Source organism: Scatophagus argus, chromosome 18 (assembly GCF_020382885.2).
Source record: "Scatophagus argus isolate fScaArg1 chromosome 18, fScaArg1.pri, whole genome shotgun sequence".
Lineage (NCBI taxonomy): Eukaryota > Metazoa > Chordata > Actinopteri > Scatophagidae > Scatophagus > Scatophagus argus.
The window spans coordinates 7,535,486-7,561,636 of record NC_058510.1 but is presented as its reverse complement, the minus strand read 5'-3'; the positions used below and the strand labels follow the sequence as shown (position 1 = coordinate 7,561,636).

The window sequence follows — 26,151 nt, the reverse complement described above, 5'->3', positions numbered from 1 at the left end:
ATGGAACTGTAGCCTCAGAGTGTAACTTTAATGGGGTAAAGAAAACTTGCCAATATTCGTTATGCTTGTGGCATACGATGATAGAGACAATAGATTTAGTTCCATTAGATTAAATTTCTGCTGCTTTTGTGTGACGAAATACGACTCTGTGAGTATTTGTGACGTCACACGAGAGAAAAACTAACTGGCATTGGTATTTTTTCATTTTAATTCTGATATATAATCAATACTATAGTTGCACAAACTAAAACAAAATTTGGGCGTTTTTGTATCGAAGTAAGAGTGAATAATTATTTTAGCCATACAACGCCATTCACTCCTGTTCATTGAGGACTTGCTCGCGACTGCCCTCTAGGTGAATTGCAGCCAATTAGGCTACAATGGCTTTCATTGGAAGTGAACGTAGAAGTGCTCTGGCACTGCGCCTTCAGACTGTTGTGATAAAGTTTCCAATCAGCAGGGGGCAGCACCGGGCAGCACCGAGCAGCGCCGAGCAAGCGGTCATTAACGGGAAAAGGAAACTGACGCCATCTTTGATTGAATTCGGCAGGTGTATTCAAGGTGTATTGTTGTTATGTGGGTTTTCCTACTCTCTCTTGGGTTAAGTTTTATTTTGGTGACTAAACTTTTGCCGAATTGTTACTGGGGCGTACACACGTCCACAACTTTGCTAGCTGAAAATGCCTCAAACTGCTGCTTTACCCAACGGAGGACGGATGTTACGTAGCAAAATGGACGTGAAGGAGTTTGCTTCCATGGATATTTAAAGGCCTAGAGACTTGACAGGAGGGTGGCCCTTTCAGCTCTGAAACAAGGACATTATGGTGAATGAGGACTGACACTGATTGGACTTCAGGTATACCTTCAGGAAGACCTTCAAACAGTAAGTGGTTTACGTGATGCTGTTTTGGTCAGGGCTGTATGGGCCGCCGTGCCATCACTGTGCTTATGTTGTGACTTCGATTGTGGCAGTGAAGCTCTATGCTGCAAAGCCTGTTGGAATTAGATCCACTATATGCTGTGAGTCATGGTGTGTCCATTAACCGAGTATGAGAGGATGAATAAGATCTCTTCACTTTTCCGTTTATATTATATGGCTGTTATTTCCAGGCTTTAACCCTTGTGACTTTGTCTCAGTTCTGACACAGGAAAGCCATCAGTCCCTGTGTTTTATATAGTTTTCCCACAGTAATTTGACAAATGTAATCAAAAGAATTACAATTAATTAATTTTATCTTTTCTATTTTGTATTGAGCAGTGAACAAAATTTCTTAATAGTAAAAAGTTGTAAATCTGGCTCACACAGCAGCCAGTAGGCCTACCTACCCAGCTTGATGCTTGACCTCCCCTTGCTTAAGCTGTGTCTCTGTGCTGTCTCATCCTTATTGTTTACAGTTATCAATGGTAGGTGGTGTAAAATACAAAACAGCAGAAAAGAGTGGCTTGACTCTGCCGGAGGAGGTGTCTTTGTAGCGCCCACCAACATACAGCTGCTTTTGTAATGTTTTCTACATGTAGTCCGACAGCACCTTTGCATTTATCAGCCCAAACTTTCCTTTTGCACAGCTCCCACGTTACACAATTGTTCAAAAAAAAAAAATGGAGAAATATATCTCGCATAAGGCCACCTGATATTTTGAAACACTGTTGATGGTGCCAAAATTCACTGGCTTGGCCAAACAAAGAAAACTGGAGGCATTTGCCGATTCCAATGGGATTCTTGTTTTGTCTTGTTGAAGAAGTGCAAAAAACAGAATTTTCTGGTAGCACTATAACTGGGGATTTAAAGCACACATGCCATATGTACTACTTATATGTGTGATAATGCCAAAGTGCATATATGGCAACCCAAGCCATATAGCCTGTAATAGCCCAGTCTTGGTCCACATCACCATTTATGATGGACATATGGTGCTGGTTCTAAATTAGATTTCAACTAGTTCTGTGATGGTATGGTATTGATTTTTTTTTTTTACTGCAGTCAAAAATTAACATATCCTATAGTTTGATTTACTGCAAAGCACCGAACTATAGGATATAGTTTTTTACTACTTCTACTACAAATAAAAAAAATAAATTACCAAGCAGTACTGTTATGAGGTAGGATGCATGAGTTATATCAAACTGATAAATTATTGTCCCATTAATGGGAAATATATAGTGGCTATCGGCTGTAATGAAATTATAGCTGATAGACTGAATTGAAAATACAAAGTCAAGTTATTTTCCAGACAAACAAAATTTGCTGCCATGATGGTACATGTGGTTTTCGTTACAACTCTAATTTGTACCAAAGTGTATTGCTGCATCCTTTCCAGAATGCATCGCAGTTAGTGGGAAAACCTGAAGCCAACAAGAATTATTTTCTCTTTTGTCGTGATTTTTTTTTTTTTTTTCCATTGGGAAAATGTGGATTTTGGACAAAGCAGGTGGAAGTTGAACTGGGATGTTGTATGAGCTGACGTCAATCAAAAAGACACCTGGCAGTTCATTAGTCAACGATTCTGTCAGGCTGCTTATATTTGCATAGACAATTTGAGCTCTCCTTTCAAAGTGTCTCTCACCGCTTTGCTTGCAAATGCTCAACGCTCACCTTCCCACCAGCCTTTGCAACATAAGTACACATGTCCTTGCCCAAATGAATAAGGGTTGTAACTTTGCAAGTGAAATTTGTTGCTGGTTTCATAATTGCATTTCCTTGGATTTAAAACAGAAAACACAAAATTAGGGGGAAAAAAGTACAGCACAATCTGAAACAACTGCACTCTAAATAAAAGAGATGCAGGAAGCACTGATCCATTAGTGAGCTGTCATAACAAAATAATCTTAAGAGAAACACCTTAATATCTATATTTTCTGTGATTAAAAACAATACTGTCACATTAGCTAGCTGCAGATGCCTCATGTGTTGCATTAAGGCACCCATACTGTGAAAGTCAGCCCCAAGTTTTGTTTGTTTGCTTGCATCATGTTTTGTTTCTTCTGTGATGTAAAGATTCTGGTTCTAATTGGCTGAATCAAGTCAAAAACCACCAATATATATATAAAAAAAACAACATCTGGCATATAGATTCTGATCATGTGTATCAAGTATATTCTCAAACACAATTAGCACCTTTAGGTTATGGATTTAATTCATTTTGATGTGTTCTTTTAAATTTTATATATTTACAGTATATGATGTGATGTTTAGCCTACATTGCCTGTGGTTATTTAGTTTTGCTAATTTAAGATTATTTGCAGCTCTTTCGACCAGATAAGGCATACGTGATTGTACGCCTTTTGTATTCAATAAACTGTGTTCTTAGACAAAGGAATCACGGTTAGTGTACCTGCCTCCAACTAATGTATGAATTAATCTACCAAAATCCAAGGTCTGATTCAGATTCCACTTAAAACTGGAGAAACAAGCAAGATATTCTAGATTTTGAAAGTGTTACGTGATTATGTGTGCAGGCGGTGGCTGAAATACTGCATTCAAGTGTAGTTGTCAAGTCAAGTGGCTTTCACTTAAAAAAAAACAAAAATTTAAACAGCAACCAAAAAAAATAAAATAAAAAAAAGCCAAACTGCCACAGTGGTGAGCTAGTTTCACATAGTCAGAGCACCATGCTGGCTTGTCCTTGTTAATCAACAAATTTCTCACAGTCTGCTCTTATTTACTCACTCGGTGCCATTTCTGTCACGTTGATGGTGTGACTGAACAACACACCTGTTAAACGAGTGGTTGCTTGCCCCACATTGTCAGGAGGTATTAGGTGAAGTTTCCAGAGGTAGGACATGATGCAAAAAAACATACTGCGGTTGTAATTCAGCATATTGAAGATGTTCACCTGAAATTTGAAATTGACAGAGCACTGTCTAAACTGTTGTCCAGAAATTCATTTTGTGTTCCTGCCAGACAATTGGCTGAGAACTGTGAGACCTTTTGCAGCCTACCGCTAACAACGTATTTCTTTTTCAGTATATAATTATCACTTTGTTTTACATTTTCATTATCACAAAATCATACTAGAATAGTTATTTTTTTAAAACATTGCTTGTTTTGCTACTCGAGAATATTAATTTATATGCGACACATATGAGAAAACAAAGTAATGTTCATTCTCTTCCTGATTTTCTTTTTTCTCTCTCTCTCTTAAGAAATATCAAAAAGAACCAACTCTTAACTACTGTTAAAGGGCTGGATTGATTCTACTCTTACTTTGGTTAGTCTAACAGTACCTATCCTTACTTTCACTACAGTAAAGTATGATGATGCAACCTAAAGAAAGCCCTGAGGATTATGGTATTAATTTGAAAAACTGCAACTAAGATGAGCTTAGATGGGAAGATTTATAAGTTCAACCACATTTGTTATGATAATATGACCTTTGCTGTTTTATTAATTGCGTAATCCTGGAACAGATCTGATCAGTTAATCAGAGTGTGCCGTCTCAACACGCACATCCAAAATGTCTGCTCTTGACAAGCTGACCTTTTTTTTTTTTTTTTTAGCTGTTGAAGATGGTGGGAGAGTGGTCAGAATCGATTTATTTTCAAGCAAAAGTGTGAAAAGCTTTGGGTGAAAGAACATTTTAAAAAAAGTGTGACAGTGTTGTGTCTGTGATATGGAAATGTTTAAACTGCACAGTTCACGGGTGATTTAAACAATATTACTCTGTATTTATATATATATTTTAACATTAGCCTGTTTGAGTGTTGTTCATTTCCTCAACTTACATTCACTCAATTATTGTAACATTTGAAATTTGACTCACACATCCCCTCAGAAATATGAGTCTTTTGTCCTGAAATTTTACACCCTTTTCTCTGCATTTTGTTGCATAGTGAGTCAGCGAGCCAATACTGACAGATGCTCCGTTGACAAGACAGCTGCCAGCACTCAATCCAGCAACTGGGTCAAGTCCTTCTGACAACCATGACAAGTCCCTGCCATGAGGGCTGTGCTGCTGTCCCCCCAGGCCCTCTGACTTACCCATGTGTCACCTGTGCTCTCCAGGGGCCTTGGAGAAGACCTTTGGGACTCTCCTGTGGTTCACATTTGGTGGTCACATACCCATGAACAGGAGATGAAGCTTTGTCTTATAATTAGGCTCTGTGGCGTCCAGGAGCTTACAACCTACGCCTGCCGTTTAGGGATGAAGCTGACTGTTCCTTTCCAATCCTTGCTGCATTATTAAGGGTGACAGGACTCGTTGCAGAGTGTCTCTACCATTCTCTTTGTACTGCTTCCCCTCGCCCGCTACCACCCCACAACCCCCCGGCCCTCCTCGACATCCCACCGCCACATGTGTCCTCTGTGAAATGGAAATGCTGCCCCATTAAAAATCGTCAACCTGAAGCAGATCACTGCTGCACTTATGCTAATGTAGACACAGGAAAATATCACACAAGGAAAGGGAGGAAAAAAAAGTTAGAGAGGGAAGCAAATCGGATAAAAAATTACCAGTTTCACTTGAGGGATGAAAGTATAGTGCCTCTAATTGGAAATGAATACTGTTGTAGTGTGTAGTTAGGAAATATTCACAATTGTACAGGAGTTTGGGTGGGTTTAAAGTGAGAGTTGAGGATGTACTTGGAGAGGAGGAGAGAGAGAGAGAGAGAGAGATGGGAAACACAGACAACAGCATACTTGGATGGGAGATAATTAAGCCTACAGTTTGTCCCTGCACCAAACAGCAGACGCAATAACATACATCAGCATTTGCAGTCGGCCACAACGCCATGGTTGGTTACTGTGCAGGCTGGATTTACAGCTGTTTATTCATGTTCATGATTTTAATTTATTTCAAGTTTTCTGGTAAATGTTTAAAGTGGTTTCTGGATAATTGTTGACTGCTTAGCCACAAATATAAAGTTGTAAAGTGTAGCCTTGGCTACTGGGAAATGGGCCTTACAATCGCTTAACAATTAAAATCTAACAACACTTCAGTCTTCAAACGACGCATAAAATTATAGCAGAAAATGAGGGTTCTCTTATTTATCTGTTTTGGTGCCTCTTTGGCGGCCTGGGATCAGCCCCTCTGTCACCATGGAGAATGACAGTAATGATAAACAGTAATCAAATCTGCTCCTGTGAGGGTCTGCCTCTTTCCTCACTGCACATAATAGGGTGAGGGGAGGAAAATTAAGTGTCCCTTTGATCCATGTGGCTGAATACTGAGCATGTAGCAAATTAAAAAGAGAATCCTGCTGCACCTGCCTGGAGATTTGCTTCCAAACAATACAGTTCTTTTTTTTTTTACTCTGACATGCTTGATTGTCAGTCTCAGGCTTTAATTTTCTATAAACGCAGCGGTTGTGTCTCTTATCAGTCCAGAGTCGGATGTATGCTCGTTATCAAGAGGGACAAGAAGTGAAACTTTACGTAGGGACAAAACTACCACACTTTTCATTTAAAGGTCTGCAACAGCAGTAGTATACATAATTTACAGCAATTATGTCGCGTTTCCATATACTGCTTTGACTCTTTACCTTACAGTTCACTGTAAACTGGCACTGATGATGTGCATCACAAATGCACTCCCATAAACACTAGTGGTAAAATTTACATAATATGCTGTAGCTTTGAGATGAAGGAAAAAGCAATGAGTGTTGCAGTGTTTTATGAGTGCAAAGTCTTAACACCTCCCTTGCAAATGCAGACCATCTTGATTAAAGGTGAACTTTATTGTAAGGCTTATCATGAGTACGATATTGTTCTAATAGGATTAAGTGATTGCAGTTTGCGATGTGAATATCATTATGCTGTACTTGGTGCTGCATTGGTCGGCTGTTGTAAAAGAGAGTTTTTCTTCAGGTAAGAGTATGTGGGCATTGATTTCTTTGTGTAGCTGTACATTTGGTGAAGAAGATGATGATGATAATGATGATGACATATTGATAACTGCAGTAAAGATAATCATTATGATAACAGCTGTTGGTTCCCAGATGCATGCAGTGTGTTATCATTAGTTTGATGCCATGGCTGGAGAGAAAAATCATTTCACATGGGAATCTCTGATGATTATTTTTATAGATACAGTGAAAGGCTATCACAATTTCCAGTTGAATTAGAAAGGCTTGTGCATCAGAACAAATCAAATCCTTGATAATTTATAATATAAACTGTAAAATGTAGCTTCTCATCAGTGAAGTGTTTTTGATAGAAAATAAAACAACCTAAAAAGAAATATTGTTATTATGTCATTTTTTATCTGTAGCAACCAATAGGGGCATAATGATCCATTCCCATAGCACGTCTTTGTTACTGTGTCCGTCAAAGCACACCTTCATCCTAAACATTCAAACAGTGCTATTGCCAGAGAGGTAATGGCAAGCAGCCAAGAAAAAGACAATGAGGATATTTACTCCCCTCTCGGGAATAAATCTGAAGCGTGGAAATATTTAGGATATCGAAGAAAAGACAAGTTATTATGACATCATACGAACCTGGCACTAACTTGTTGCTCTCACTACAGCAGTATCAGCTGTTCTGATCCAACAGTGCCAGACTGAGAGAAAGTGCAGCTAGGCTGAAATTTAACCATGGTGTTCTGCCAGGAGGTGCCGTGACAATCCAAGGGTGAGTAGAAAAAGTCTAAATAGCGAGTGTAATTTGTTATGCTATGAGTAAAGGAAATGTCTATTTGCCAGTAGGCTAATTTATGCAGTGTAAAATGTCACAGGCTTGAGCTAATACTGGTAACATCCAAAAAGAATCAGTTATTTTGTCTATGGACCTTGACAGTTATTATTGAGCAAAATTTTGCACTTCTGTTAAATGTTCCTGTTGTTAAGCCAAGTTTCATGTGTATTAGTGGAGTCAATTTAAAGTAAACTTTACTGCACTTAATCTGTACAATTTCTATGTACTGGATTGTGTCAGATGAGAACATGATATTGGATATTGTTTCATATCAATTGCAGGCCGTCGAATGAATATGAATCAAAATCGTATCGGGCCAGACTTCGTCAGCAAATATCATATCGTTGTCCTTGGAAAAGATATAATATTGACAATGTTTTGTCGTGGGTATTGATTGGTACAGTAGGCAGTATTCACTGAAGGTGTGTTATTTCCCCAACTTTTCATCTTTGGCAGAAAAATTATGTAACTGACCAAATGAAACTTGATGACAACAGTCATAAACATAAACAAAAAGGCTCCTAAATGTTCATATCAGACTTATGCACACAACTTCGAGTAATGCGTCACAGCTTGAGTTACTGCAAAAGAATTGTGTGTAGGACTAGCATCACAGCTCACACTAGTTTACATGTCACTCTCAGTCCTCAAAAGTTTGCAAATAAAAACTAAATCTTAACATTTAGTGTATTTAGCAGTTAGGTTTTTGATAATTAGGAGAAAAAAAAGAATAAAAGGAAATTGCTAACCCTTAGTCGCACCTGCCAAAGTTGAATAAAAAAAAATTCCTCTGGTACCAACTGTGTGATCCGAGTTCACATTCTGCGGTCTTTGAAAGCCCTCCAGTTGAGTCACTTTTTAACTAGACTTGTGAATGATAGCATGGTTAAGTATCATGGCCCCATGTTGTCAAGCGGTCAAACCCTTCAGGGGGAACAAATTACTCAGAGAATTGTGGGGGGGGTGGGGGGGGGGTGGGGGGGGGGGTGATGCCCAGCCATATTACACATTACACGGGTGAAAACAAATGTAACACTGCACATGAGAGTCATTGAGGCAGAGTTTTAATTATTGTCAGTGTCAGACTTGAGCATAGACTCCACTCAGTGAGGCAAAAATAGAAAGGGAATTAGCCCCTTTTCACTATCCCTGACAGCTAATTACATATAAAATGGCTAACACTGCAAAACAAAAGCAGCTAGACAATTACACTTGGCTGTAGCTTGAGCTGAGCTCTAAAGACTCTAACACGGATGCTTAAACTTTGATTTAGAAGAGGACTTTACGCATGGATCTCTTGAGAATTCTGAATGCAGACGTCATCTGAATGTTTGCATATATTTTTTGGCAGATCAATATAAACCTGTTCAGTCTGGCAGCAAATGGGGTGCTCACGCAATTTATATTTTGCCCTGCTTCATGAAGGAGCCTTAAGCAAATATCATATCATGCGCTTGTTGAAAGTCAAATGCAATGGCTTCTAAATATAAGTTCAATCAGGAAGGCTGTTTTATTGGCTCTTCTCTAAATGAACACTGACTTCTTCATCTATATGATACATTTGTAATTCCATCCCGGGAACAATTCAGAGGTAGCACGACTTCAGAGCATCATGAATGGATGACACTCTCTTGTTTGTCTTATTCTAGTATTTTCAATCATCCATGTTCAGGGTGGCCTAATCAGTCTAATTGGGGGTCAGTTACTTTCCCCCTCTGCTCCTGTCCTCGATCTTGGCAGGCTGGTAGGAGTTGGTTTGAAAGGGAATGATGGGCTCTGTGGTTGTCAGGGTTGCTGCTTTGTGCTCTTTCCCAGCCTGGCATAGAGGCTTCCTGCTCTCTGTCCTCCAAGTCAAAAGCCACCTCACCAGCCAGAGATGGACAGAGAAAAGGCAGAGGCACACACAGAAAGAGAGTTCTGGCCTAGTTTGGTCTCTAGAATACTGAGACTCCTGGGTCTTTTCCTGGACTGTCATTGGTTTTCTGTGTGTTTGCCTGTGTGTGTGTTTCTGCGTGTAAAGATGGGTATCTGATTGCCCCTCTCCTTGTTGTGGGCTGAGTTTGCAATACGATACCACAGGTGTGTTATCTCTGTGTACGAGTATACGTGTGCGTTTGAGAGGAAGAAGCCCAGGAAGCAGCTGTATTTATGTGCGTTTTTGTCAGCGAGCCCAGACCAGCTGTATCACCACACCACACATCCAGGCTCTGATGCTGGTATAAACATGCAGGAACTGATCTGCAACATCCTCACATGACAGCTTAACAAAAGAAGAAAGAAAGAGCAGGTCGGCCTTGACGACAGCCAGTCGTGCAACCTCCCGACGTGCTCGCTGAATCAGACATGCCTGTGAGGCAGCAGGATGGCATATACCTCCATTACTGCTTTAATTATTTCCAAAATATGTTTAGTCTGACTAAATTTAACTTTGTGTTCATCTGGAAGGTGAATAGCTTTTGTTCTTACCAAGTCCTTTTTTCTCACCCAGCTGTTTACCAAACTAAATAGCTGAGGATTGAAAGTAGCAAGGTATAGGTGACTGCACAGTGGAGCCCACTGAGCAAAAATCACAAGGTCTAAAAGAGTTAGATGATCTGTTGAAGCTATATGAGTTGTTGCACGCTGTGATAGCCTATTTTGTTTGTTGTTATTAAGAATGTGCTTGTGCCTCAAGCTGGTCCTCTCGCACTGCCAATCCAAAGAAGCTGTGACAGCGCTTTTAATAAACAGGATTAGTCAGTTGCGGAAAACCAGGATGTCTTTCTGCTGGTAGTGAACCTTGATGATTTCTCTTTTTCCTTGGGTTATGACTGGTGCTGTAGTGATACATTTATGCTGCATGGAGCTGCATGATTGACATCAATTCCTCATTGCTAATCTAAGCTTCCTATGTTAGAGCATGAAATGGGATAAAGACATCAGCACAAAGTTTGTGTAAGTGCCTCTGTTCTGAGCCAGTTTTCCTTTCTTCCCTTTGCAAGTCTTCTGGGCTGTGAGTAAAATTGTAATGTAGTTAATGCACAGAGTGAATGTTTCTAACTGATGCAAAGCGGCAAAATTATAATGCTTGAAAGCACTGGCAGTGATTGAAGCACAGTAAAGCACTGCTAAATGTGTTCAGTTGATAGACGTTTAGGGGCCCATTAATTTGAGGAGAAGTAGCTGTGGAGGTGGGAAAACGAATTAGACTAAAAGCCCTTTTAAAAGCGCAGCTTTAGTTGACGTCCAGGAAAAGCAGAATAGTCCTCCTTTTCACGTCTCCGGGGAGAACTCGCCCCACACGGGCAACAATACTAGTCCTAACAGATGTGTTTTTCCATGTGGTTTTGAGGCGAGATTATGTCACATTAGCATCTGGATGAAGAAGCACAACTGGTAATGAGGCTCATTGCAAATATCAACCAGTGGCAATATATTCCTGGCTGTTACACTCAATTAAATAATTTTGAATATTTCTTCTGTGCCCTTTCACGGGTTAAAATGACAAGTCTTTCCTTTCGTTTATGCCCATAGTGTTGAAAAAATATTCTTGAAGCATAAACAAACACACTTTAATTGGTGACTTATTTTTCCAACTGAAATTATACTTTAGTTATTACAGAGAGATTAAATAACCAAAAAACAGGGTGCCAGAACTGAATTCCACGGACCGGTAACTATATCGGTACCGGTGGTTAAAAAGAGAACACTACCCAACCCCATTTGTTTCTATTTGTTAATCTACAATGTGATCTGACTGGGTCAAGCATTTATCCAAAAACATAAGTTACCTTTAACTTCACTGAAATGTGTATCATAATGATTAATATAAGATTAAAAATGTCCACTTTACAATAACTCAAAGTTGACATCATCATGCAGTCAGTAGAAATGTAAATATATGATAAACCACGGCAGGATTTGTGGTGTAACCTGCCAGTTCTTATCAGTAATGTTCAAAATATTCAGCCAAGGGTGAAGGGTCTTGATGTGAATTGCAGGAAAAATAAAATTACTGATTTTGCAAAACCCTCCGCACTACTCCTCTGTGAAAACACTTGTGTTTGACAGCTCAATACAAAACTTTCAAAATTATACCTGTTATATAAAACCGCAGGTCAATAAGGTTATCGTATCATCTTTAGCTGCATCCTGAGATCAGTCCTCAGGCACTGCAGACGTGCTCACTGTTAAATGGTTATGTTCTACAAAGGGATCTTCAATCCAGTGAGTTTATAGGAAAAGATTATCATCCCAGGGAGATGATGCTCAGTAGGTGAGCAGCGGTTTTGTGTGTAGCCAGGTTTGACTGATGAGGTTCAATATAAATGCTGCACTCCCGCTGAGTTCACAGGGCACCACTCCAGTTTCAGTGTTGCAGGATCAAGATTGCCCCACAACAGCCGTACATACTTCCCTCCCCTATAAATCTGTGGGTGTAAGCTTAATGGGGGAGCACAGGCAGCAGACCTTAAATAGAGGTAGCTAATTCCTTTGTTGCTCTTTGCCAACAATTCTTCTGAGACATTTATAACATGGTGTAGCTGCCAATACCTGCAGAAACAAATGTATTGCTGGTGTTTTGGTCACCATTTAGCAGGAATTAAAGCCTCAAGCTGTGATTGGTTTACAGTGTCATTCATTAGACTGTACCCTTTGGTGTACAGACAGTTACTTGAAAATAACGTTTGTGTGTGTGTGTGTGTGTATATATATATATATATATATATATATATATATATATTTCTGTAAATGGAGTTGGATATTTGGTCAGGATTAATGATGTCCTCAATGCTGAGAAATACAGGCAGATCCATCATGCAATACCATCAGGGAGAAATATGATTGGCACCAAATTTATTCTGCAGCAGGACAGTGACCCCAAACATACAGCCAATGTCATTAAGAACTATTTTCAGCGTAAATGGGAGCAGCTGTGGCCTGGAGGTTGGAGAAGCGGCTTGTGATCGGAAGGTTGCTGGTTCGATTCCCCCATCGGATGGGCAGGAAAAATTTGAGTGTGGTGGAGCGATAATGTCCCCACCCCCCTTAGCTGGCTGATGTGCCCTTGAGCAAGGCACTTAATCCCCAATATATGCTCCCCGGGCGCTTGGTGCAGCCCACTGCTCCTGTGTGTTTCACTGCATGTTGTGTGTGTGTGTTTCAATCAGTGATGGGTTAAATGCAGAGAAGTAATTTGCCAGCATGGGATTAATGAAGTAAAAAAAAAAAAGAAGAACAAGAAGTCCTGGAAGTGATGGTATGGCCTCCACAGAGCCCTGATCTCAACATCATCGAGTCTGTCTGGGATTACATGAAGAGACAGAAGGATCTGAGGAAGCCTATATCCACAGAAGATCTGTGGTTAGTTCTCCAAGATGTCTGGAACAACCTACTAGTTGGGTTCCTTCAAAAGCTGTGTGCAAATGTACCTATTAGAATTGACACAGACCTCAGTTTTTCTCACAGTAATCCAAGCCATTGTAGTCCTTATTATAAGAACTTATTTTAAATGAAACTATGCAATCATAAGCCATGTTCACTCCTGTCATGGCATTTGTTGACAGAAAAAAATTTTCTTCTTATTCCTTCAGGCTTGATTGTACTTCTGACATGACCATCACACACGAATTCTCAAAATATACGCTCCTCAGTGTATATTTATTGATATTTTGTAGTCTGTATCACAAGTTACAGACCACAGTAAGCCCATAGACCTTTGGAAGGTGAAGGTGAAATGGGATAAGCTAATTGGGCAAAGTTTACTTCAGCAAGCTCAAGTGATGTTTGTATTCATCTTCCTTAGATATTATATTTATCATTCAGTACCCTTATTGAAGAAACCTTATTGTATTCTTTAGCACTTCTGTTTCATTCAGGAGATGCCCCTTGTGAGTATGGAGGTCCACATTCCTTGGCAGACTGAGAACCATTACATCCTTGCTAGGGAATTGTGAGTACCCAGGTCTATATTTGTACGTGTAGCCTAAGGCAGGAGCATACCTATTTGCCAGGGCTTGCTTTCTGCATCCCATGGTACCTTCCCATCAGGTACGCTCATACATCATCTTTGGCATTTCTTATCATATAATGCAAAACCATGTTTTTATTTATTTATTTGTTTGTTTATTTATTTTTTAAGTGTTTAATTTCATAAGATTCCAAACAGTACATTATGATTATTCAAAGCGGTGATATAATGAGGGGGGTTTACACTGAGGACAGAGAAGAGATTGATTAAGACTTTCTATTTTCCCCTCAGTGTGCCATTTAATGTAGCATTAAGACTGGTTACATTTTTCTTCTGGATCTGTTTTCTATTTTACCAATTTTCATATTCTGAAAGACTATATTTCCTTCAACCCAGCTAATGAAAATGCATCTAATTTACATTTTATTTTTCTGACTTTTCAGAAGTGCAATTCAGATTCTCTTGACAGTTGAATGGAAACATTAATAGAGTCACCAACCAAGAGCAGCATGCTACTGACTGGCAGTTCCAAAAAAAAAAAAAAAAAAAACAAAACAAAAAAAAAACAATTAAACCTGTTCTGACATGGAAAAGAGAGAGGCACATTTTATGAACAATTATTAATCTTATAGTTAGTCCAAGACATGAATATATCTTAAAAAAAAAAAGAAGAAAAAATAAGAACTTCAAAGACTTGTTGGACTTCACCAGATGTCATTACTAAAGACTCAATATTTGTGCAAGCAAAATGTGTCGTGAACTCAGAAGCACACTCGGGAGTGTCCTGAGAAAATGAAGTTCCACGACAACTCAGAGGAGTCAATTAATCGTAGGGCCTCAGTTCAGGCAGAATGATGAGGTGGGGTTAAGTCCACTGGGCTATTAATTAAAAAGAAGCAAAGCTCATCTGTGTCTCTGCAACAAAATAGTATTTTAGATGGATGCTTATGCTTTCTAATGCCCACGCACACACGCACATGTGAGTGCATATGCGCCCATAAACAAACACTTCCACACATACCACTTAATTGTCTTTAGATTACAGCGTAGAAAGGCTGCTTTTGCACTGCTCTGCAAAGCCTCCCGAAGCAAAAGAATTATCCTCAGTCCCAGGTCTGAAATGTGCCATGTGGGATGTTAACAGCATAACTCAGTCTAGTAAAATCTATTTGATTATCCTTATCAAAGAGGTGATGAAGAGTCACTCTGATGTTGCCTCATAAACTACATTAATGCCCAACATTAAATCAATAGCAGTGTAAAACACAGTGACATGACATTGAGAAAACAATTATCAGCAAGACAATAATTTGGTTAATAAAGATCCCATTAACCATCATTATGCTACTTTGCTGATTCTTTTATCTCAAGGGGAGCAGAAGGGAACTAAGACAGATGCCCCAACTGCTGACAAAGACCTTATTTCATTTCCTTTGTTTGAGGGAAAAGACTGTATTAGAGATAACCATAGTGTTTTAGCCCTTTATAATGTAACAGTTATGTTCATTTTCTTCAGGGGTAATAAGGCTTAGAGAAGGACACTGAAGGAATGGCTCCCCTCTTCCTTTTCACCGCAATTTACCTTGTCCTCCACAAGGCCCAACTTAAAGTGCCAGTACTTTGATTTTTATTTATGCAGCTAAATAATGAAATGTGGTGTAGTACATGAACAGAGAGCACAGCTTGCATTTGGGCAGCCGGACCGAAATGCAACCAGACATCCTAATATGCTTGCATACATGGAATCCAGGCACAACTCTGTCAGTCTTGTAATGGACTAAACAGACGTTTAAAGGTACCACATAGAGCAGACCTGGGCATTTTATGGCCTGCGGGCCACGTACGGCCCTTTGGGCATCCCGGTCCGGACGCGGTATGTCAGTCATTAACGCAAATGAGCAAGTATTTATGCTGTGCATGCAATACAACTTTGTTGCTTTTATTTTTGAAAAGCCTGGCGTTTTTATTATTTACGTGTGGACGCACGTATCTGCGTCTGTCGGCATTAATTGTCCAGCCCTGACATAGTGTTTCCTGACCGCTGGCAGTATTGTGGAGCACTGTTACACTGAGCATTTTCCTGTTTTGCTTGTAGCTTGTGCCCGTATGGCTGAAGGTGTATGCCCTAAAGTATGCTGGTGATATGAAACTATTCCATTGAAGAGCTGGTGGCAGTAACATGCCAAGGAAGAAGAAGACCGTTAGATAACAAACATGGTACAGGTTTCACTGTTATCAAAATGTGGCTTTGTAAATGTTTTCTGAAGATGAATGCACAGAAGAAGTTCTGGTGAAAAGCTCCAGACATAAACAGAACTGAACGAGTTCACAAGAAAACTCCACAGGGTGTTTTTTAAACAACCAGAATGGATTAATCTTTAGGGTTGGAAAATATAAAAATTGGTGAAATAAACACACACAGATTGACAGATATTTTATATTAACTATACATGTCTGTACAGATGTAGTAACTTTATTTTAGCATGTGCGATGATATTTTATTTTTAAATTCAATTTAAAAGATTTGAATTTATTATATGCATTTTATTATTTTTCCATACGAAGATTTATTTAGACTCTTACTGGTGTGAAGTATGCTCTGTGAGTATAATGTGGAATTGCAAGAGCTCACAGAAGCTCTTATGTGAAAAGGTTAGTGCCTCCGCATGCAGTCATTCCCTTTCACTGTCTCGAAGAGTGCAGCCCAGGTCTTTTTCCTGATTAATCCTATTGTTAAGAGGCTTAGTCTCCATGAAATTCTGTCACGTTAAGGACAAAATATCTATGGGGTGTTTGCGTTTTATCAGTTGAAGTTTCCTCCCTGAAATGTACTTGATGCACATGAAGTATCTGGCCTGTAAGTATCTGAAGACATGAGTAGTTGGAAGGTGGAAAGCTCTACATGTCTGTACATAACTGTTGTTGGAGACACGGGCGTCTCCAAATTTCATCCCTGATTGTGTCACATCTTGATTATGCCATCAAGATGGCATATCGTGGAAGGTATGTATTACTGTGAAGCAATAACAATATGTCTGACTGGCAAATCACATTCTGCGTGTATATATAATGAATGGATTAGTGCCATTCTTCAGAGTACGGTATGACTGGATAAAAGGAATGTTGGCCAGTGCCACAAGCTGATGTGCAGCATGACACTATTTGTTTCCAAAAAGAGGAGTTAACTGACTCTGTGTGCCAAAGCCATAATACCCTTTACTGAGCAGCACAGTAATACAGCTTAAAATCATGGAGCTTCAGTTCAATGCAGTGTATTGTAAAGGGTTTTGATTTTAATTCTAGGACCTTCCTCCTCCAGATGAATAATAAAGACAATAATATATGTATTGATATGGAGATAGTTTGGGAATGTAAAGACATTTAGGCAGGACATTCGTCTTAATCTAGTTCACTCGTCCAGTTTGAGAAATTTTAAATTGCATATTTAAGCACAAAATCAACATTTAGTGTCTAATTAATTGGAATCTTAAATATGTTCTGAAATGTGTGTTCCACCATCCATCTGATCTACTTCACACTTGTCACATGTATTGCTGAGGAACCGGTGACTTGCAATGTCATGTGGGATTTCCTTTAAGTGATGAATCATTGAAAATCAAAACATTTTGACAGAGCTTCTGTTTTAAACAACACAGCTTTTCTGGCCTTTACATTAGGAATACTAAACTAACTGCATGCATTGTAAATCATCTCACATGATGCTACTTAACCAATCAAATCCCTCTGTATTCCGATAGTAAAAATGGCTGCACCAGCTCAGAGCATTTAGCTGCAGCTAAAAGACCTCGCCCATGATCATCTTAACTATAGGAGCATTTTAGATGGAGAATGTGGTGCACTGCAAATTGGAGTGGGCTTGTCGCAGTAGTACAATTGCTATGCATGAACGTCCTGCAGCACTTTGTTCAACCCGGCTATGACAGCAAGACAGTTTCATCCTGTTTACTTTGTCTCACCATCCGAGCAAGATATATTAGGATTATAAATATGCAGAATGTGTTTCTGTTGGTAGTAGTCATTTAAAAGCCTTCATCTGCCACATTTGTGTGTGGACGTGTGCAAGTAAAGTGGTAGTGCAGTATTTTATTTTTGAATTAAGTTTTCCAAAGGTCCAGTTTCACCTGCTATTAAACAGTGGGGGGTAGGTGGCCAAATTTTATGTATTCTTTTATATGTCTCTTGTAGTTGGCACTGTTCAAAAATAGTTTTCCACCAGAGCCTTTACAACAGAATCACACAGCACCATAAAGGCACTGTAGAGTTCAATAACACAGCAGGTAACAGGTAAGCTATAGATCAAGAGAGAAAATAAAAAAGACAGAAAGGTCAACAAGAAACCACGAAATAAGAGATTAAAAAAGGAGATGAGGTAAGAAATAGCAACATGTTACTGAAATGAGCGGGAAAGGTGTCTGATGATGTGCTGCTGTAGAGGTTTTTTCACCCTGCTAAGGTGAAAATTATGTGAGTATACTTTAAATACTTTTCCTAAAAATATCCCCCAAGTGCTCTATTAGCACTACCAAACAGAAACACATACCCATCACAAGCACACAGAGCGAGAATAATCTGATTTCCTCTGTCTTCATGGGTGAAGGAGTAGAATCTGAGGTACGGTGGCCTGCTGGGTCTCAGAGGCTGAAAACATGGAGAAAGGAGTGAAGATAGAATGATGGGAGCTATTATTCCCACAGTTCTGAGGAAGACACTTCATCTGAGCATCATCTGTGGTTTTCTCCTGGGGGCGATAACTGGTTGGCTAGCAACAATATCAACAGATTTCTCCAGAAGGGAAAGCTGCTCTCTGGAAAAACCACATTCTTATCACGAGCCAGTCATCTTTGTCATGTAACTAAAAGGAGTGGTGTTTTGTTTCACGCTCGGAAATAGGGAAGTGATGTGATGTGTTGATAGGGGAGGGAAGCCAGCATGTTCTAGATTAAGTTAAAATATTCTGTTTGGTGTCATAACAGGTGAGTAACTGAGAAGTAGTTTGCCAGAAAATTAATTCAGAATTTTGATAACTAAATATTTAGCTATGGAAGGTTTTTTTGTTTTTTTTGTTGTTTTTTTGTCTTGGTGTATCATTATATAGTAAATGTTAACTGCACAATGGTATTGGCTGTAGAATAATGAAAGGTATTTTGATTGTGGCTCCCCAAGATGTTCTTGTCAAAACCCCCTAAACTGAGCCAAATTCGACCAATAATTTGGTAAGACTTTATAGGGAAACCCATCTGATAAGAATTTTGTTTATAAAGTATTGTATGAATTCCCTGTCAGTATGGAATTATCATGAAAATAAATTATTCACTTTTTGCTGGGGACTTGCTTTTTGCACAATGACCCCTGTAGGTCCTCAGACCCCATGTTGACTCCACTATTCCCACTTTAAGTAGTTTAAAAAAAGCAAAGACTTTTAATTTCTTTCTGCTTGCTGACATACTGATGTAAAATGACTAAACAATTAGTCCATCACTCGATCTTTAAGAAGTAATCAACAAAATAAGTGAATAAAGTAATTCTGTGTGTAAAAGTAGATCAATTGTTAATTTGATTATCTAATCTATTCATCTGCCTTAGTCAGGTATACACAGACTCGTAGATGTAGAGTTGATTGTCTTCACAGCCGCACTCGTGACTTTGCATCCCTGCAGAAGACTGTTTCAGTGATGTGACTCCCTGCCACCGTGGTTAACTTGGGTTAACTTGAACATCTTGATGCTGTCGAACCCCTGGGGGAAACCTTTCTGGCTTGTAACTGATGCCTCTCTCACATGGCAGCGCTGTTCCTTCTCAGGATGAAGGACTTGTGATCGACACTTTGACATCTTGCTGTGTCTGCTTGTATTTGTCAGTCTCCCAAAGCCCAAAGTCATGCAACTCAGGTAAATGGGAAACTTTACAATGTAGAAGTCCTTAAATGTAAGTTATAGAACTGAGGAGATATTTTCTATGGTGACTCCTGTCTTACAAGTCAGAGACTAACAGTGTTCTGTGTGTTGCTCAGACAGAGAGAGAGAGATTAGCTAACTAGCTTTTTTTGTCCCTTCTGTGGGTCTCTCCATGTTTCTTTACAGTGTCTGTGTGTGTGTCTGAAATTGGCTAAATTTCACCAAGTCTGGGAGGGGATCTGTTTGAGGCAATCGATTTAAAATTGCCACTGAGCAGGAGAGTGCAATTGATGTCAAGGCTGCTCAGAAATGAGTTTTCTTGGCTTTCCGATTGAAATGACGTGGAGCCATTGTGACTTGAGACGAAGTGGAGCCAGGCGATGTCCCATTATCAAGTGCTCCCCAAGCCAAACCACAGCCGTTAAGATTCAGAATCTGCTCCACTTTCCCCCTGCACGCATAGTATTCATTCACAATGGAGGGTAAAGCACAAGGCTGGAAGCCACTCTGTCCCTCATATGCCCTTTCTGGGCCAGAGTGGGTCGGGGCATCTGCTTTCCAGAGGTCTCCTCACTGGAGACGGCCAATTAGAATGCTCTCCCTTTGCATGGTCCACGGAGAGCTGGAGGAGGCGCCCAGGCGCACCTGTCAATATTTACTGTTCTAACAAAATACATCATTCATTGCCATCTGCTCTTTAGCAGCACGCATAGGGGCGCTACTGCTGCAAAATTAATAGCACTCCTAATGCTCCTTTCCTAATGGGCCTAATCAATTAATCAGCCCTTCGCAATCTGGAGGCACCATTACCCAGTGCATAGATCTCTAACGCTGTCAAAAGATATGACTTTGCTCCACTGTTGTAACCAACTAAAAGTGAATAAATGTTTCTTTGCTTCATTTAAAATTATATTGCTTTATTATATAAACATTCAAACACCTTTGCTTCTTAAGAAATGTATACCATCTGTAGCTTCACTGTTGCCATTGTTGTGTGTCTTCAGCACCTTCCCTGCTTTGTGATGTCACATGCAAGGCAAGAGGAAGCTGTGTACTCAGAAATATTGCATGGGCAGCCTGAAGCTAAGACAGACGCTGGATGTGATCGTGCATTTTGATTCTGCACCATGTTCAGTAGCAACCAGAATCTGCCATTTTTGAACCAGTGTGTCTTTTTGTCCACGTCTGTCTGTCTGTCTCAGCACTTCTGTTCAACCTCTGCTTTCCATGCAAACACGCCAAAGCCGGAGAGGACGGAGATGTAAAATTATATTTGACAAATATTCTTCTCCAGGAGACATCTCATTTTGATTTCACGACCTCGGGCACTTGGAGCAACGGAGGTCCGTTTCAGAGCCAAACCCCGCATTGGAATTTCCAGCACACTTTTTACTCTAGCATGTAAGGCAAACAGTTGGGAGATTAGTGTGTATATCGAAGTGTGTGTCGTGTTAGTGGTGACAGTGGGTGGGCGGTGTATATGTGAATACAAATACAAATTTTATCCATGCACTCTCAAGCTATCAACAGTATGATCACACATCAAAGTGGCTGCTGTGTCTGACTGCATAATCACCGGAGCAAATCTCACTCCCATTCAGCCCTCAGTTATCAGAGCGGATATTGTTTTAACCCTTTGTTACGTGGCTCTGAGTGAGGATGTGGAGGCTTTGTGCCGAGGTGGTTGATACCATTGTACCAGAGCTCTGAATGCAGGCAGATAAGCATGAGCATTTTTTAACTGTGAGGATATAACTCATGCACATGCATGCATACTCTCAGCTGGAGTCTAACATAGACATATTCAAGTATTACAACCATTTTTCTGACTCTTTCTCACATGCACAGCTTGTGCCCCTGCATCCTCCCCATCCCAGTCTTACACACACACACACACACACATATACAACCATTCAGCTGGTGCCAGGTTAAAAACAAATGCACACACACGCACAAATACACACCCAAATCTCTCACATCTACCTTTGGTGCGCATGAATTCCCGTCGTAATGCTGTACCTCTCGCTTAAATCCACTCATTCAGACAACACACACGCAGCTGGAATCTCTCACATCTCACCCACAGCCTAATTCACATGCACGACCATTCAAATATTCCCATATCATTTGATGCTCTCTCTCTTTCTCATGCACCCACACAGAGACACACAACCTTGCCAGATGATCCATCCCAGGAATAGTGTTCAACATCTGGTGGACAGGGTTTTGTCTCCTGCTACATCTCCTCGGTTGCCCTTTACCAGACCTCCGTGTGTCCTGATGGATCACCTGCAGACCGGGATGGATGATGCCACATCCCCTCCTCTGCACCTTCTATGCCATTTCATTCTAGCTACACCTCTAATCTGTCATCCTTGTAGGCCATTTGTTACTTCGATGGGCCTGCCGTGTGCATTATATATGTGCGTGTGTTTGCATATGCCCACACAAATGGTTCCTTGACCCCTGCTCGCAGCTCCAGTTGGGCTGCCACCCCTACATGCACCTGGGGGGACGTGCTCTTTCCTGTAGCGATTTGTCTCATCTTTTGCCTTTCTCATCCTAAATAAACACAGTGGCTCTTCTGAACAGATTTTTCAGGGTTATGCTCTGTGCTCTAAGATTTTGTCCTCTGCTTGTCTCGAGAAGGAAATTAAAAGTGCGTAAATAAAAAAGGTGAAAATTTCGTCAGAAGGTGAAAACTGTTTAGTCTGCTATGATGATGAAAAAAAAAGCATATAAATAGAAAGTGGAGTGTTTATCACTGGACTGTGTTACATGAAAAGTAACACATTGTTTGGATAGTCCAATGGTGCTGGATCATGTGACAAAAAATATGCTGAGCAAAGTGTTACTTGGCTGCATCCTTGAAGACTGTGACTATATTATATAGTACACATTGCTACAAATATATACGATGCAGGGCTGCACTGTGGTGCAGTGGTTAGCACTGTTGCCTCATAGCAAGAGGGTTCCAGGTTTGAATCCCGGTCTGGGCCCTTCTATGTGGAGTTTCAATGTTCTCCCTGTGCCTGCGTGGGTTTTCTCTGGGTTCTCCAGCTTCCTCCCACAATACCAAAAACATGCACATCAGGTTAATTGGCTACTCTACATTGCCCCTAGGTGTGAGTGTGCGCGTGAGTGGTTGTCTGTCTTTGTGTGTCAGCCCTGCGATTGACTGGCGACCAGTCCAGGGTGAACCCTGCCTCTTGCCAGTAGACGGCTGGGATAGGCTCCAGCCCCGCCGCCACCCTGACGGATAAGCGGTATAGATAATGGATGGATGGATATACGATGCATTGCTGATAGATCTGCAGCTGCAAAGTCCTTATCAAAGTGGACAACATAAAAACCTAAAGAAATAATAAAAAAAATGAAGTCTTCCAACAAAATCAAAGCAATTCCCCTCTGTTTTCAACCCTTCCTGTTGAGTGTTTCCAGACTCTCTTCTGATGCTGCACGAGTGAGTGTTAGCAGGCAGAAAAGCAGGATACAATGGCCAGAGGGGAACCTGTCCATCAGTCAAAAGCCTCAACTCTGAACCAAGGGACCTCCAGCATCACACCGAGCTCAGCAACACAAACACATGTTTAGCCCCGCAGCTGTGCAGAGAGGAAACTAAATAGAAAATTCAAGGAAACGGTAAACAAAGTTGAGCCAATCTGTGTCAAACAATAACCCTTAGCCTGGGGAAAGACAGCGCCGACCTGTCTTGCTCCTCGGCCTTGAGTATAAACACATGAAATGGATTGCTTACCTCGCCCTGTCCACATGTTCCCAGGCTGTTTCCATTCAACAGCGTATTACTTAGGGTGTCTGGATGTGATTTTAAGCATGAGCCTCTTATCCACTGGAACCTAGGATAGATGTGAAGCTGAACCCCCCTGGAGGTGCCCATGAAAAACATTTTGTTGTGTTTCCACAAAAGTTTCCCAGCTTTTCTCATTTTATGATTCATGACGGTCAGCAAGCCTTTTCATCCACTTTTGCTACGGTAGTTAGCCTCCAGGCAATGTCTTGGCCACTTATTGGAAACAGCAGTGGTAGCAACAGTATGGATTGTCAGAGCACTGGGGCGGATTGCTTGCAGTGTTTCTACCATCTAAATCAGTCCTCCATTGCTTTCGAGAGGCTGGAGGAAGAGTGTGCATCCTCCTGCTCTGGTTTTATCAAAGTAGAGAGGACCATGTGTTCCACGGTTTCTCTCTGTGCTCTCTGGCAGACTGGCACAAATCAGCAGTACACACAGGATTAATCAACGGCCAAGGAAGTCAGCTAAGCATACCTGTTCTCACGCATCCTTCTGGTGAGTCCTTGAAAATCTAGGCTACTGCAGCAATCAATCACAGATAATTCCCACATGAAGCTTGAATGATAAGCCACTTCTGGTTGTGTGCAGGAAAAATTAATGAGAGAAAGTTTGCAGCCAAGTCTTAGATAGATTTATTTTGAGCTCTGTCAGCCTGTGCTTTTGCATCAGTACCCATGGAGCGTCTAAGAGCAGGGACCTAAGGTCAAGACGCAGAGGCTGTCAGAGCCCTGTTCCAGCTCCCATCGAGGCTTTTTCTATTGTTTGACAGAGTAATTAAGCCTCTTGGCTCTATGTATGACAATGAGATGTAAATTATACAGTGACACATCTCACTTAGTTTGTATTATGTATGATGTATGTCTTTTCCCCTCACTTTCGGGTTAAAATAAAGCCTCATGCTTATGATTAAAAACCCTCTCCTGTGCCCTGGAAAGTTTGTGATGAGCACTGACTGACATCCTTAAATGCTTGACATTACATTTTATCAGAAAAATTAGTACTTTAGCCACAAAATAACTTGATGATTCCCTCCAGAGCTGAATCAGTCAATAATTAAAGCCACAGGATAATCCAGACATGTTTGGTAAAGGCAGTGGGGAAGTTCAAATTCTGTCTGATTTTATCACTCTTTTTTTTTCTCCAGACCTGGCAGGATTCTTGCCTCTAATTTTTGATCTTTTGGCCAGATGTTATCACCAGTCTTATCACAGAATCGCACAGCGATGAAGGACAGGACCCTAAAGAAGCTGGGACAAACCTCATGCTTACAATATGTGGGAGGGCGAGGAGAAGTGTTTGTGTATTGGCATTACAGTGGAGGAAAATGTGTTACCATGTTGTATACAGACAGAAAGCAGACTTGATTAAAAATATTTTCAAATGAAATTGAAAAAAAAAATAAAAAATAAAAAATCAACACTTAGATGACTTTAATTAAATTATGTGATTCGTTCAACAGTGTTGGCTGTCTGCAAACTCAAGGTTTAAAGTGAACAATAAATTTATAAAGCAAATGTTTTACAATGAAGAATGAATGGAGATACATTTAATATTTAAAACGCTTCAGTTAGCTTGCTCAGCCATGTGCTACATGATAACAACTATTTAGCAAAAACTAGCACATGGTGTTACAAACTTTGCACTTTGCTTCAGGCATCTGTCTGCTGGTTAACTGAAATCTCATATAAGATATATTCACTCCGGTAATATAATCCAACCTTCCCTGAAAACAGTCCTTGAGCTCAGACGGAGTGGTAGTGTCGGCAGTAGTGTGGCCCGAACATGTGATGGGAGAATGTGCTGAGTATGTGGAGGCTTGTCATTTCACTGGTTTCCGTGCTGGCAAATTATCAGTCTATGTGATGGAAGAGTGTCCTGCTGAATGGACATCTTCTAATGTAATTCTAACCAACCTAATATTTCTTTTTCACATTTATTTTCCCCACAGATCAGTTCACTATTAAAGTGTGTGTGTATATACATACATATGATTTGGAGTGCCTTGGTGATGATTGCATATCCCCATCTCTCTTCCCGCATTTCTTGTCTGCTTCTGTACTGTCTAATAAAGTTGAATGCATAAAAAAAAAAAAAAAATCTTGGGCGGGGGAAAAAAATAAATTGCCCCAGAATTTCCAAAGCTTAACTTCCATTCCATTTGCTGCCTTGAGCTGAACATATTTTATTCAAAGCATTTGTCACCTGATTTTTTTTTCTTTGTTGAGTGTATTGCATCACATCTTTTGTCCTTAAATTATATCTTTTCTCTTCATCTCTTCTTTTTTATCTCTCTTTTTAAAGTATTGGCTTGCATGCAGCTTTGGGGACAGAGACGTTTTTTTTAAATAGTGTTAAAAATAAGTGAAATACCTGTGTACTTTTGTTGTTGTTTTTTTTTCCAAATCAACTTTTCTCAAGCAGAGTTAAGTACCTGTATGTCTTGAGTCTTCATGACCTTTGCTTTTTACACTGTTGTTTTTGGTTGCGAGGGATTTGTTTAGTGTGAAAAAAGGCTGCAAAAACGAAATACTGCAGTGGTTTCCATTTCCCATTGGAAACCCAGCGGGCAAACAGCCACAGTCTGAGCCTGAGCTCCTGTCTCATATCACAGCACGATGTCACACTTTTAAAGGCATCAAAATGCAGCTGTGGATATGACTGACAGGTGCAAGCTTTCCATCTCCCTGACCAGCGAAGAGGGAAAAAAAAAAAGAAAAAGCTTCTAAAACAAAAGCTGAGTTGAATGATTAGAATCTCACTGGTGGGAACTGACATCGACGACACAACAGAATGAGGTTCTGGATATATCTGTCCTCTTTCCAAGCGTGATGTAGGCGGAGGGAAA

At 40.2% G+C, this 26,151-nt stretch overlaps 1 long non-coding RNA gene across 1 annotated transcript; it reads left to right on the top strand.

The window, feature by feature from the left end:
• Positions 1 to 477: 477 nt before the first annotated feature.
• On the top strand, positions 478 to 6,200 carry LOC124049654. The gene is made up of 2 exons (XR_006841442.1): positions 478 to 883; positions 4,831 to 6,200. It is a non-coding gene; the product is annotated as an uncharacterized LOC124049654 (long non-coding RNA).
• Positions 6,201 to 26,151: the final 19,951 nt, after the last annotated feature.